This window comes from Myotis yumanensis, unplaced genomic scaffold (assembly GCF_028538775.1).
Source record: "Myotis yumanensis isolate MYYU_CA2020_CCGP unplaced genomic scaffold, mMyoYum1.0.hap1 SCAF_8, whole genome shotgun sequence".
Taxonomy (NCBI): Eukaryota; Metazoa; Chordata; class Mammalia; order Chiroptera; family Vespertilionidae; genus Myotis; species Myotis yumanensis.
Window position 1 is genome coordinate 22,510,905 of NW_027223759.1, and position 13,572 is coordinate 22,524,476.

Here is a 13,572-nt window from a genome sequence, read left to right on the forward strand (position 1 = left end):
TAGACCTGCTTTCTGATTTAGCTAAACTTTTTCCAGTCCGGTAAAGCCCCCCAACTTCTCTTTCAGGTAATTGTCAGCAACACAGCAATAAATATCAACATGAAGCAGATTATTATTGTAGCTCATGCAGGGAAAACAAAGGGTAAAATATTTAACTGCAGCAGTGTTTGACTATATTCTACGCAGTGAGAAACCCTGAAATCATTTTCAAGGTCCACCATTTCTTCTTTTCAGTCGGGTCAAGTTTCTAAGCTTTCTAAATCTTCATTTTCCGGTTAATGAAAAGAAAATAGGATTCCACCGAGTCTATATACCCATTCCAGGACTTCTGTGAGGATCAAATGAGCTGTGGCACAGGAAAACGCTTCACAGACATTTGGTTAAAGTGTAAAATGTTTCCACCTGGCTATAAAGCAAGTTGTGTTCCTGGGCTAAAGAAACTCCAAGGAGGCTAGTCGCTAAGGAGAGGAAACCAGGCGTTGCTATGTGAGGTCATTACCCAGCACCCACAGCCACCGTTTCTGGGTTGGGCTGGGCTGTGGGCCACATTTTGTGCCATGGGGTCTCAGCAGTGTTGGCTGCAAGTTGGTGGGCTGTCGCTCTGGGGTGGTGGTGGGGCTTGTGTCCCACTTGGGGGAAGCTGAGTGTTGCTTTGTGGGCACTAGGTCCATGGTGCCATTTCTCTGTAAATGGACAATGTGCCTCACAGCAGCTCCTGCACTGAGCACCTGCCCCCTGGTGGTCAGTGCATTTCATAGCAACCAGTTGGATGGTCAGACACTTAGCATATTAGCCTTTTATATATATAGACTAGAGGCCCGGTGCACAAAAATTTGTGCACTCGGGGGGGGGGGGGGAAGGGGGGGGTCCCTCAGCCCGGCCTGTGCCCTCTCGCAGTCTGGGACCCCTCGGGAGATAACGACCTGCTGGCTTAGGCCTGCTCCTGGGTGGCAGAGGGCAGGCCCAATCCCTAGGTGCAGCCCCTGGTCGGGCTCAGAGCAGGGCTGATTGGGGAGTTGGGGCGCCGGCCCCTGTCATGCACAGAGCAGGGCGGATTGGGAGGTTGTGATGCCACCCTCAGTCATGCTCAGGGTAGGGCTGATTGGGGGGTTGGGGCACCGCCCCCTGTCACACTCAAGGCAGGGTCAATGGGGAGGTTGCGGCACCACCCCCTGTGATGCACAGAGCAGGGCCGATCAGGGGGTTGGGGCACTGCCCCCTGTCACGCACAGAGCAGGGCCCATCAGAGGGTTGGGGAGCTCCCCCCTCTCACGCACAGAGTAGGGCCGATAGGGGAGTTAGGGCACCGCCCCCTGTCACACACAGAGCAGGGTGGATCAGGGGGTTGGGGCGCCACCACTGTCACACTCAGGGCAGGGCCGATGGGGAGGTTATGGCTCTACCCCGTCACAGACAGAGCAGGGCCCATGGGAGGGGGGGGGTTGTTGGGGCGCCACCCCCTGTCACACACAGAGCAGGGCCGATCAGGGGGTTGGGATGCCACACCCTGTCACACACAGAGCCGCAGGGCAATCAGGGGGTTTGGGCGCTGCACCCTGTCACGCTGATCCGGTGCCAGGAGACCTCTTGGCTCCGCTGATCCCGGTGCTGGGAGGCATATTACCCTTTTACTATATAGGATAGAGGCCTGGGGGCAGGCTGGTTTGCCCTGAAGGGTGTCCTGGATCAGGGTGGGGGTCCCCACTGGGGTGCCTGGCAGCCTGGATGAGGGGATGATGGCTGTTTGCAGCTGGTCACACACCCTTCAGGGTGGGGGTCCCCACTGGGGTGCCTGGCCAGTCTGGGTGAGGGGCTGAGGGCTGCTTTCAGGCTGACTGAAGCTCCAACCGCTCCTTTTTTTCTTTTTTTTTTTTCTTCTGGGCCAGCTTTAGCTCTGGCTCTAGCTCTGAGGCTTCCGCTGCTGGTTTGTTTCGGTTCTATAATCGAAACAATGTATAACTTCAGCTCTGAGATCCCAGCCGGCTATATTTGTTAGAATGTTTCAAACTGCCAGCTCAGAGTCCGGCAAGTCAGGCGGGAACGTTGGAATCTGCAGTCACTGGAGCAAGCAAGCTTCCTGTTCGCTTCCAGCTGCCTGGCTGCCGGCCGCCATCTTGGCTGACAGTTAATTTGCATAAGGATACGCTGATTAGCCAATGGGAAGGGTAGCGGTCGTACGCCAATTACCATGTTTCTCTTTTATTAGTGTAGAGATGGCCCTCAGCTTATGATAGTTCAACTTACAATTTATTGACTTTATGATGGTGCAAAAGTGATATGCATTCAGTAGAAATCATTCTGTGAATTTTGATCTTTTCCTGGGCTAGTGATACTCTTGTGATGCTGGGCAGTAGCAGGGAGCCATAGCTCCCCGTCAGGCATGCAATTACAAGAGTAAACAACTGGTACTCTATAAAGTAGTATAAAATGCATTTTGACTTAATGATTTTCAACTTACAATGGGTTTATAGGGAATTAACCCCATTGTAAGTCGAGGAGCATCTATATTTTCAAATTAAAAGAATTTGTGCATATACTAGTATTATTGTCTTAGCCTGTTCAGGCTGCTGTGACAAAATACCATAGACTGGGTGGCTTATAAACAACAGAAGTTTGTTTCTCATAGTTCTTGAATCTGGGAAGTTCAAGATCAAAGTGCTACAGATTTGGTGTCTAGTGAGGACCTGCTTCCTAGTTCAAAGACTGCCGTCTGTCTTCTCACTGTGTCCTCATGGTGGGAGGGACATGGGAGCTCTCTGGGGTCTCTTTCATAAGGGCACTGATTCCCATTTATGGGGCTACACCCTCATGACCTAATTACTTTGCAAAGGCCCCCTCTCCCAAATACCATCACATTGGGGATTAGGATTTCAATATATAACTTTTTCGGGGGGGGGGGGGGGAGGACAAATATTCAGTACATGTCAATGATACATTATATACATGCAATTTTAAAGAGAATGTGGCTATTAGAATAATAGACCACTCCTAAGATTCTACTTTTGTTTGTACTTGAATAATTAAGATTTGAGATTTTTAAATTGAAATCTTTCTAAGTTTGCATATAGATTTGAAATTTAAGAGAATTTAAGCTTTACTCTGTGTGGGTGCACTTAATTTTTTAAATCTATAAGAGTCACTTTAGTACTTGGGAAGGTTTCTCAGTCAGATGAAGTACTTCCAAAGGAATTGAATATATTAAATTTACAAATGCTGCTTAAAATGTTAAGGAGGTTTAATTAACTAAGTGTTTAAATGGGACTGAACATTAATCAAAAGCCCTCTCAAAGTGATTGTTAATATTTGCTAGACTTATAAATAGGATAATAAGATTCCTAAGCTGATTTTAAAAGCTTTAGGAAGAGCCATAAATTTCTGATACTATACATTTAATAAATCAAATACTAATTTTTAAGACCCAAGTAAAGCTATGAATAAGTAGTCTTTTCTGCACATAAAAGCCACCCTGAGGACATAAACACTTTCCCTCTACCAGTGGTGCAGGAGGGTGAGTGGGAGTGGAGAAGGGAAAATAAGATTTTAGTGCCGTCAGGATTGTCTGATCCCCAAGGTCAGGCTAGTCAGTGTATTTTGCCCAATGCCAAATTGCTTATCTCATGGGGAGAAACTATAATTAAGTCTATGCTCCCACGTGGGGGATCAGAATAGCGAATGAGGGTGTTTGGCAACTAAGATAGCAGGTTGAGTCGTGATGGCTTTGGTTTCCTGGCAGCTCCTCTCAGCAAGCCCTTCTAGGTGGAATTCCATGGTTCTGTTTGCTGTAAGTTATTGCTTAAATCATTTTCCCTGAGCAAAAATAAGGATGTTATGTGGCAGAGCCTGAGATTTTTTTTTCTCCCAGAGGGGTTTGAGAGTCAGACTTCTTATTTGCATCCAATAGAAGCCAGCTGTAGCCAATTTAAGCAGAAACAGCACTATTGAAGGGCTTCTTCCAGAACCAATAGGAAAATCCAGCTCAAAGGCAATATTGGCCAATGAACCACAGTTCAAGACATGGTGTAGAAAAAGTTTGGAGACCACGCTGCTCTCACCCCTGAGCATGAGATGGCACAGTTCGAGCCCCTGGTGGTGGGTGCCAACATGAGTATTGCTGCCATGCTGCCCTGAAATGGCCACCAGAATGATTCTCCACGATCCTGCTTCTCTGCATTGCTAGCTTGTTCAAATCTCAGGTGCATGTGTCTGATTGGGTTACTAATGCACCTGTGCCCAAGGTGCAGGGACGGCTGGGAAAGAGTATGTGGCATTTAAGCTTCTGTGGCAGGAGCTGGGCTTTGACTCTCAGAGACTCCTAGCAGTGGGCTGTTGGAGCCCGCTTATAAGAGCCCATTGTTAAAATTTCAGGGACTTGAGCCAATTATTAAACACAACCATTATTGAAATGTAACTGTATGTATACTTTCCCTTATTCCTCCTACAAAGTACAACTAAAACCCCTGGACATTGTATATAAGAGAAACACAAGAAGACTCCAAAGGGAGGGGAGAAGAACAATACATTGGTGAGTTCCCTGAGATTCATGATTCATTCAGTCTTTCTCCCTTCCTTCCTTCCTTCCTTCCTTCCTTCCTTCCTTCCTTCCTTCCTTCCTTCCTTCCTTCCTTCTTTCCTTCCTTCCTTCTTTCCTTCCTTCCTTCCTTTCTTTCTTTCTCTTTTAAAAATAATGTTTTATTTTTCAATTGCAGTTGACATACAATATTATATTCATTTCAGGTGTACAATCCAGTGATTAGACATCTATATAGCTTATGTATGAAGTGATCCATTAAATCTAGTACCCATCTGACACCAAACATAGTTATTACAACACTAGAGGCCCGGTGCATGAAATTCATGCAGGGACGGGGAGGGGGGTCCCATCAGCTCAGCCTGCAGCCTTTCCAATCTGGTACCCCTTGGGGGATGTCCACCTGCCTCTTGCAATCTGGGATGTCTGGCTCCTAACTGCTTGCCTGCCTGCCTGCCTGATCCCCCCTAACCACCTCTGCCTGCCTGATTACCCCTAACCACCTCTGCCTGCCTGCCTGATCACCCCTAACTGCTTTCCTACCAGCCTAATTGCCCCTAACTGCTTCCCTGCTGGCCTGATCACCCCTAACCGCCTCTGCCTCAGCCCTGTACCTGGGACGCAGGATTCCCTCTCTCTGGCTGGCCGCAGGCACCCAGGACCTGGGCCAGCTTCTCCCACGCTGGCCGCAGCCGCAGGGGACCGTGGGCAGGTGGCTTCTCCCTCTCCCAGGCCATAGTCGCAGGCACTGGCACCTGGGACTGTGGGCGGGCAGCTTCACCTGGGCCTGGCTTTGTCAGGAAGGATGTCCGGATGGTCGTCTGGAAGACGTCTAGTCTAATTAGCATATTACCCTTTTATTAGTATAGATTATTATCTATATTTCCTATGTTGTACTTTACATTTCCATGACTATTCTATAACTACCAATTTGTGCTTCTTAATCCCTGCACTTTTTTCACCTCCACCACTGACCCTGTCCCATCTGGCAACTGCCAAAATGTTCTCTGTATTTATGAGTCTGTTTCTATTCTGCTTGTTCATTTTTAAATTTTAGATTCCACATGTAAGTGAAATCATATGGCATTTGTATTTCTTTGTATGACTTCTTTCACTCAGCACAGTACCCTCTAAGTCCATCCATGTTGTTTCAGATGGCAAGATTTCATTCATTTTTTTTTTAAATAGTTGAGTCCTATTTCATTGTATATATGCACCACTTCTTTATCCATTCATCTATTGATGGACACTTCAGTGCTTCCATATCTTAATTGTTGTAAATAATGCTGAAATGACCATATTGATGCATATGTCTTTTCAAAATCAGTGTTTTGGGTTTCTTCAGATAAATACCCAGAAGTGGAATTGCTGGATCCTTCTTTGTCTCTTGTTATATAGCCTTTGTTTTAAAGTCTATTTTGTCTGATATAAGTATAGCTACCCCAGCTTTTTCTTCTGTTTCTATTTTCCTGAAATTTCTTTTTCCATCTCTTTACCTTCAGTCTTTTTGTCTTTCAATCTGAAGTGAGTCTCTTGCAAACAACATATATAAGGGCCTTGTTTTCTTATCCATTTTTTTAAAATATATTTTTTTAATTGATTTTTTACAGAGAGGAAGGGAGAGGGAGAGAGAGCTAGAAACATCGATGAGAGAGAAACATCGATTCAGCTGCTTCCTGCACACTTCCTTACTGGGGAGGTGCCCGCAACCAAGATACATGCCCTTGACCGGAATCGAACCCAGGACCCTTCAGTCCGAAGGCTGACACTCTATCCACTGAGCCAAAAACAGTTAGGCTCCATTTGGTTTTAAAGCAATTATAGATAGATATGTAGTTATTGCCATCTTATTAGTCATATTTTTTTCTTCTCAAAGAAGATTCTTTAACATTTCTGAATACTTGGTTAGTGGTAATAATCTCCTTTAGCTTTTTCTTGTCTGGGAAGCTCATTATCTTTCTTTTGATTTTTAATGATAGCTTTACTGGGTAAAGTAATCTTGGTTGTAGGTCTTTGCTTTTCATCACTAAATATTTTGTGCCAATCCCTTGTGGCCTGCAAAGTTTCTGTTGAAAAATCAGCTGACAGTCTTATGGGAATGCTTTTTTTAGGCAACTAACTGCTTTTTATTGCTGTTTTTAAGATTATCTCTTTGTCTTTAACCTTTGCCATTTTAATTATGTTATGTCTTGATGTGGGCTTCTTTGGGCTTATCTTGTTTTGGACTCTCTATGCTTCCTGAACTTGTATGTCTTTTTCCTTCACCAGATTAGGGCAGTTTTCAGTCATGATTACTTCAAACAGCTTCTCAATTCCTTGCTCTATCTTGTCCTCTGATACCTCAATGATGCAAATATTGTTACACTTGATGTCCCAGAGGTCCCTTAAACTATCTTCATTTTAAAAATTATTTTTTCTTCTTGCTCTGTTTGGGTGTTTTCTGCTACCTTGTTTTACAAATTGCTAATTTGATCCTCACCTTCATCTAATCTGTTGTTGATTCCTTTTAGTGCAGTGGTTGCCAACCTTTCAGACCTCACGGACCACCAGTGGTCCGTGGACCACCGGTTGGCGACCGCTGTTCTAATGTATTCTTCATTTCAGTTATTGCATTATTTATTTCTGACTGGTTCTTTTTTGTCATTTCTATGTAATTTTTTATGCTGTTGAAGTTCTCACCAAGTTCCTTGAGTATCCTTATAACCATTGTTCTGAACTCTGTGTCTGGTAGTTTGCTTGCCTCCATTTCATTTAGTTCTTTTTCTGGAGATTTCTTCTGTTATTTCATTTGGGACATGTTTTGCTGTCTCTCCATTTTGTCTGCCTCTCTGTGTTTGTTTATATGTATTAGGTAGATCTGCTATGTCTCCTAGTCTTGGTAGGTCAGTCACTTATGTAGTAGGTGTCCTGTATGGCCCAGTGGTACAGTCTCCATGGTCACTCAAGCTGGGTGCCTCAGGTACACTATTCCCATGTGGGCTGTGTGCACCCTCCAGTTGTAGTTGGGCCTTGATTGCTATTGGCACATCAGTGGGAGGAATTGACCCAAGGCCAATTGGCTATAAGGACTGGCTGTGATTACAGAGGAGATGTTGCTGTGCAGGGAGCTGAACTTGCTTTAGTAAGCCTCTGGTGCCTGATGAGTCCATCCCTTGAGTGTGTCACTTGTGGAGGTGGTTGCGTGGTGCTTTAGCATGGTCTGAACTGGCCACTAGGTGTGCTGGCTCTGGGGCCTCCTAGGAGGTTCAGGCCAAGGTCAGCCACCACCTCTGCCCTTCCAGGGGCCACTCAGCATGAGCTACAAAGTGATATAGAGATGGATGCTACTTGTGTTGGGCCTGGAGGTATGCAGGAGAGGCCAAGTGTGAACTGAATCAGGCTGCTACTAGCACTGGGCCTGGGGTCACTTAGCAAAAGGTGCAGGCACATTGAGGCCAGGTGGTGCTTGTTTGTGGTTTGTGAACCTTTGAGAGATTTTAGGAAAGTTCTAAGCATGAGCCAACACAAGCCACTTGTATGGAAAGGCCACTGAAAATGGCTTGGGTGGGCCCTCAAGTTGTGATGGCAGTGTTCTGTATCTTGGCTGGGTCAAGGTCAACATCCTTGTTGTGATATTGATATCAGAATAAAAAGCTTAATTTAAAACAAATTATATAAACTCAAATACATTATATTAAAAACAATAGAGTTCAATATTCGAAATTTATCACTTTCTATTATTGTATTAGTTTTGCTATTATCTGTGCTCTTGAAGTTATTTATGCCTGTTTTATCTGTATGGCGGAGTTATTCTCGAATAATGTACTGCTATGCCTCTCTTCCCAATAATGCATTCAGTGACATCACGCTGATAGCTGGAAATCAGCCACAGTGGGAGTATCTACATAACAGAAATGAGCAAACATTGCAAATTAGGTCTCCCCTCTCTTCATAGTAGGTTGTTAAACTTTTACCAGGACACTGCTGCTTATAAGATAAGAAATTTCCTAAATATAGGAAGTAGGTTTAGATATTGCATGGCTACCCCTACACTCAACCAACTAATAAATGTCCATCAAAAAACAGATAATGACTCAGATTAGTTATGAGAGAGGAAAAAGCTGGGCTCATCTTAAGGCTATTTCCTCTCTACTTTATTTCTACTCTAATTTTACACATGGCAATTGTGGATTGTGGGTAATGTGGATGCTGGGAAAAGGAATCCTGATATTCTCTTTTTTTGAAAATTCAGCAGATAAATGGCAGAATGGTGGAACTATAAAAAATAGAGCCTTATGAATGCTCAGAATTTTTATTTTCTCGTAGGCAATGTATTCTCTACTCTGCCTCCATCAAATTCTGATCCTTTCTTTAGCACCCTGATGTAGGAACCATTGGTTTTGCTTTTCCAGCAAACTTTTCCTCTGATGCTTCTCTATTTGGCTATAGTTGGGATAGGAGTGGGGATAGGGGTCTGGTCAATCAATCATCCAATCTCATATGGCAGCTATGGAGACTGGTCTATTGGCATGCACAGGCAAGGACATTGGGTATAGGAGTACTCTTCATCTACTAGGGTTGCTAAATTGGCACTGGCAGCGTCCATGCTCCCTGCCACAAAGGAAGGGCCTCTCTGCAGCCAGAGTGAGGTCAACACAGAGCTGGGCAGAGATGAGAGCGAAAGACGGATATGAGTCTTATTTGGTCTAAGTCCCTGGGAGCCCCTGAGGCCCTGTTCCCCACAGCTTGTCCTTCCTAGCTAAATTCCATTTTTGGCTTAAGCAAATTCTAGCTGAGTTTTTTGGCACATGCAGCTAAAACAAATTCCAGATAAACACACATTCCTTATAGAGCCTCCCGTGGTCTCCATGGCTTCTCTTCCTCCTCTTGGCTCTTAATCCTTTGCCCTTCTATTTGGAATTTATATATGTGATCTAAAACTGCCAGCCACAACCTACACCCATGGGAAACCCCTTTCCGCCTGCTGATCTGGTTAACTTACAGACGATCTTCAGAGGTCCCCTGAGCAGGTGTCTTCTCTCTGTTGGATGCTGTGGGCAGCTGTGGAGTTGAGTCAGAGGCAGGAGAACGGCATGATTCTGCCGTTTTATAGCCTGAAAGAAACATTTGGTCAGGAATATACTTTTTTTTTCAATATAGAATAAACCTCCCCAAATCAAGCCAAATGTTTTGAGAAACATTTTTATGGTAGAAACTGATTGGGTGCCAAGACACCTCTGTCTTCGGCCCCCATGTTCCCTGATTTGTTTTGGCACTGGACCATCTGTAGCGCCACCATCTAGCCACATGTTAATTTTTTGTCTATGCACGGGTGTAAACTGCATATGGTTTACTTCAATGAACTTAATTGTTTTTGCCATTTAATAGCTAATTGTCTTAATTAGCTTCTGAAGCACAACAATGCCGACAACAGTAAATGACTACATCTTATCCATATGGTTATAGAAGACGAATGACTCAATTTCCCGTCCTCAGGCCAAGGAGTCTCTGGAGGAGGACCGGGTAGATGCGAGAGGGGGAAGATGGAAGTCCTCCAGAGATCTGACCTGGCCTTGAATGCAAAACCTGAATATTAAGAATAAATGAGGAAGTGATGGACAGGGGAATAAAACAGGAAAATGAAGGATTTATATAGGACTTGAGTCATCTATTTTCTTAATGTACATACCATGGAGTGATGCTGGGTGAATAATCACAACACATTTCACGGTGCCAGCAGGCTGTATCAGCTCTGATCCGAAGAGGCGATGTTCGAAGATCGAATTGTGGGCTACTGAAAGTGAGAAATGCCCCGCAGTGCTATCTGTCTTAGGGAAAGCTGGTACCAGTCAAAGCCTGGGTGACATTTCTTTGGCAAATCTGGCTTAGATGAAGTTCATAGCTAGTGCCTGGCATCTATTAGGAGTTTAATATATGTCTTAATCAGCCCCTGTCAGAAAATCCTTTGTGCTCCATCTTCAAAATATATCTAGACCCTGACATTTAGCACCTTCTTTCCCACCACTATCCTGCTCTGATCCGCCTCCATCTCTGACCTGCCTGCCTCCAGCAGCCTCCCCACTTGTCTCCCCACCGTTTATTCTCAACACAGCAGCCAGAGGAATCTTTTAAAACATAAGTTATATCAGATCACTGCTCTCCTCTCATGGCTCCCCTCTCACTCAGAATAAAAGCTGGAGTCCTAGTGCTGACCGGCAAGGTCCTACCTGATCTCGCCTCACTTTTCTGAGCTCACCTACTCCTCCTTGCCCCCACCCGCTCCACTGCACCTGCACGCCACATGTTTACGCTTTAGGGCTGTGCTGCCAGTTCTGATCCCACCAGCCACACATGGTTAGTGACTATCGCATTGGCAGTGCACACATAGAACATGTCCATCCCATGGAAGGTTCTACTGGTCAGCTCTGCTTTTGGGACTTGCACTGGTTGAAAAGCTCTTTCCAAAGATACCACATGGTAAACTCCCTCTAATCCCTCAAATCCTGAAGTCTCAGCTCCGCCTCTGATTGTTCCTGCTAAACCCCCAGTCTGCTCTATTTTCTATAGCACTTAACACCTTATTGCTTATTAATAGTTAGTTATTATGCTCATTGATTATTGACAGTCTCCTTGCATGAAGTGAATACTCCAAGAATAGGGGTTTTGGCTAACTTTGTCCACTGTTGTATCCCCAACATTTAGAACAGTGCTTGGTGCAGAGTTAGTGCTCATGAAATATTTGTCAAAGGAATGAGTTAGTGGATCAACATATTTGCAGAGCACCAATTGTGTTCCAGGTACTGAGGATTCACAGAAGGTTAAAATAGGTATTGTTCTGTGCTAGGTACTGGGGATTCACAGAAGATTAAAATAGATATTGTTCCTGCTGTCATGGAGTTTCTATTCTAGTGGGAGAGACAATAAACTAATGCCAATACAAATTCTGAACGTTCTATGGAAGAGACAAATAGGAGGCAGAAATAGAGACTATCATGTGTGTATATGTGTGTTGGGGTGGGGAGACTTTTTCATGAGGACAAAGGAAGGATGGAGGGAGGGAAGGGTTGCAGGGGAGGGTTGAAGAGTATTGCAGAGGAAAGACCATGTGCAGAGGCTCTGACGAAGGCAGGGATGCATGCATGCGTGAGTGAATAGTGCTTGGGAGATGACTGTGAGTTATGAGCCATCACAGACCAGTCACTGAGTGAGGGTTGCCTTCTGCGGCATGCTACTCAAAATGCTGTCTTGTACCAACAGCATCTGAATCATCTGGGATCTTGTTAGAGGTGCAAATTCATGGGGCCAACCCCAGACTTAGGGATTTGTGTTTTAACAAGTTCTCTAGGTGGTACTGATGCTCACTGTTCTATAAATTGGGCCTTCTTCAGAATGTGAGCGTGTGGCGGCCACCCAATAAGTGCTATTTGAATGAATGAATGAATGAATGAATGAATGGATATGTGCAACCACCACCACAGTGCCTGTTCCTTTTTATGTTCTCATTCTTTGACAGAAGCTCAGATGATAATTAGCATGGAATATATAGTGATGTTTTCTTTATTTACTGAGCCAGAGGGCAATCATTACAGGGAAGAATGAAAGAGAAGAAAATACCTAAGTGTCATAGGAATTCAGAGATTTAGATTTAGAGAGCTGGGTAAAAGGCATTCCTGTGGGGGGCAGATGTAGGGGGGAAGGCAAAGGTTTGAGGCTGAGAGAAACATGGCTTAATCATGGCAGAGAGTAGGGGACCCCCATCCGAAGGGGCAGATTGTGTTAGAGGAAGTGGAGATGATGATGTAAGATGGATAGGTCTCTACTGCTGGTGTAGAAGGGGAGCTGTCTCCGGAGGTTTTTAAGAAGGTAATGTCATTTGAAGGTGATGGAAGTGCCAAAATGTACAGTGGCCTTGGCCTTACTTTCAGAATTCCTTAGCTATCCTTCCTGTTTAAAAGAGCAGGAAGGTATATATCAGTCAGGTAGGATAACCCTTACCTGTTCCTTCTTTTGGAGGGCAGATTGGAACATGATGATGGGAGTTCACAGGACTCAGGCTTAGCATCTCTGCATAATCAGGATTTGCAGACCCTGATTGTAAAATAAAAGCGCAGGGAAGTCACTGTTGCCGTCTAGCATTTTCTATATGCCACACACTGTTCTAAGCATTTTACATGCATATGCTCCTTCAATCCTCACAATTCAATGAGGTAGCTACTCTGATTACTTGACCAATGAGGAGACTGTGACACAGAGAAGTCAAGTAACTTGCCCAAGATCACCCAGCCAGTAAGAGGTTGAGCCCGAATTGAGGGGCACCCAAGGCACTCTGGTTCTTCTACACTGTGTTGCTTTGACTACACTCTGAGTCCAAAGGAACTTGGGAACCTGTTCTCTGCCTTCCTGCTCACCAGTCCTTTGGAGGCCCTGTTCAGGGTTGGGGGTTGGGGGGTGAAGGGTGAGCTCTTCACGATGTTCTTCCTTCCTGGCTCCTTTCTCCTCCCCCCTGGCTCTGTCCTTTGGGTCCCACACTTCTCTCCTCTACCCTCTGGTTTCTGTGGCCAGTATGCCAGCCACTTAGCTTCCTGTTCTGCCAGAGGAGGCAGTGGCAGTGGGCATGTTCCCAGATCTGGGCAGGGGTGGAATATAATTTTATTGGGCTTGAAGTTTATATGATCTTGGGAGTCTTCTTAAAGGAAAAGAATACAAAAATGTTTTACTTTTGCAAATTTTACAAAGCCATTGACCTTGTTTGTCCATCGAACAAATTTTACGAAGCCATTGCCCCTGCCTCTCACTTGGCCTCTGAGGGGGCAGAATTAGCTTCTCAGAAGACTTGTCCCTGGGCCCAGGACTGGCTTTTCGGGCCATCCCAGAGTGAAAGGTCTACAAGATGAGCATCTTTCTCTTACTAATACTGATCTACTTTTAGAGCAAAAGGTGAGTGCATGAATACAGTCCTGGAATCTTGCTTTCTCACCTCCCCAAAGCCTTTAGCATTCTAGCTTAGGAGAGAGCCAGAAAACTCCACTCTGCCTTGGTTAGGAGAATAGGAGTTTATTAAAGGA

The 13,572-nt window shown here is 44.9% G+C and overlaps 1 non-coding gene across 1 annotated transcript; it reads left to right on the top strand.

The window, feature by feature from the left end:
• The first annotated feature begins 12,479 nt into the window (after window positions 1-12,479).
• Window positions 12,480-12,611, top strand: LOC139015878 (U8 small nucleolar RNA). The gene has a single exon (XR_011472528.1). It is a non-coding gene; the product is annotated as a U8 small nucleolar RNA (small nucleolar RNA).
• Window positions 12,612-13,572: the final 961 nt, after the last annotated feature.